The following is a 2,025-nucleotide window of genomic DNA, read 5'->3' on the forward strand; positions in this document are numbered from 1 at the left end:
GCCCCCTCCTGAAGGCTGCGAGGCTCCGGGAGCAGGACTAAAGACACAAAGAGACGTCCTCGGGGGAAAGACGTGGAAATGTCACCAGACCTGCAAAGACTCTGTTTGTGACAAAAGCGAAGATCATTCATCCCAGAGCCTCTTAATCTAAAGAGAAGGTGCAGAGTTAGGTCGCACCCGCGGCTGATGTTGATGTGCAGAGACAGACCTTGAGAGACGATCATCACCTTCCATGTTGGACAATATCACACATAGAGTAATAAGCCTTAGAATAGCTGCACGGTCACACCTCTTTCTTTGCTCTTAGTAATTCCCAACATGCTTATTACACATTTATAACGTGTTTATTTACACTTTATTTTACTCTTACGGCTCCACACGACCACACCCAAAACCAACACAGACAAAACAACTTTTGTTTTGAAGGAACATTAAACATAAAAGATGAAGAAAAAAAAAAAAAAAAAGGTTGGGCTAACATTAATGTGTATATGTGTGTATATAGAATAAATTAACGTCCAGTGTTTTCCATGTAAATGTTCCTTCTTCTGGTTGCAATACAAATGATTGGACTGAGAGTCACAAGTGCCTTCTGTTTCCTCCCTCCCTGCACAAACACATGTACATAAACTATGTATTTGTATTTGAACTCACTGTGAGTTTTATTTATGTCATTTAATAATAAATTAAATATGTTTGTTTTCTCAAACTTGGGATTCGTTTTGTCATTTTCTTTGACTTTATACGATGATTTCGAGGAGCTGTGTGTCTCAGCGGTTTCAGCACGATAAGCTTTTATTACAACACACGATAAAGTCCCATCATCCCTCGAGGGGCAAACAAAGGTCAAGTGGTTTCATTAATAAAAGGTCACGCAAGAGACAGCTCAAAAAAAATTTCATGTCTCACTTTGAAAGCGGCGGCTTGGCCTCGAGGTGTAACTCTCACTTTGCCCTCGCGCATCAAACCTCGACCTGATATGAGCTTTCTTTAAATAACAGCGTCCGCACAGCTGCTCTAAGTGGACGTGGCGTCTGTGCCGAGCAGCCCAGGTGACACGGTGACGGAGAGGTGTCCAGTTCGAGAGAACCGCCGCTCCGTGGTACTTTTCCATCACTGGCGCCCTTTCGTTACAATCCGCGTCGTGGTGCGACATACGGCGAACACATTCAGATCTGCGTGTGAGGAGAGTCGAAGATACAGAATACCGACCGCGAAACGCTGCCAACAATGAAATTAATAAAGTAAATAAATAGAAATGTTCATAATAATACTGGTATTTTTCCAAGAGTTAGCTTTTTGTCGTTAGCATAAACTTAGCAACACAACGCAGCTCAGGTTAGCAACATTTGCTTCTTAAAGAAACCTTGTTGTCTTAATATAATAATAACTTTATAACATTATAATGATAATAATTATGGTAAGAATTCAGTTTTAATATCAGTAGAATAAAACCGATGTTGCCTGGTTTCATTACATGAAGAAATTATCTTTTTTTTTTGACAAAAAACAACAACAAAGAGCTAATTGCTCTACACAATCAGTATTAATAATTAAAACAAAGAAGGAAAATAAATAAAAAAATAAGAATAATGAGTAACATATTGATGCAACACTTTTGCCCCTTTCTTTCCTTAAATAAAAATAACAGCAACAATAATAATGAAGAAAAAGGTTTTAGATTATTCAGAAAAAGCTAGGCTAACTGATTTTAGTTTATAATTGGGGGTGGTTGTTAATTCTTTAATTTATTATTATTATTTTTATCTTTTATATATATATTTTTTAATCATATCTGACTTGAGGTCACAGCTGACACAGTTTTACCTTTTTAACATTATTTAACTTGTTAAATGTAAATGTAAAGTCCCATGTACATATAAAATAAAAGTAACATCAAACTTATTATAATTAAATATATAATAACACTGGGTTAATTTTAAAACAGACACATCAGCACTTTCCGTTTTGAGTTCAAAAGAAGAAAACTAGCTGAAATATAAACGTACTGCGGTTGATTCAGCT

This window comes from Seriola lalandi, unplaced genomic scaffold, assembly GCF_002814215.2.
Source record: "Seriola lalandi dorsalis isolate HSWRI2012SDOR001 ecotype SW California unplaced genomic scaffold, Sedor1 jcf7180002054505, whole genome shotgun sequence".
Lineage (NCBI taxonomy): Eukaryota > Metazoa > Chordata > Actinopteri > Carangiformes > Carangidae > Seriola > Seriola lalandi.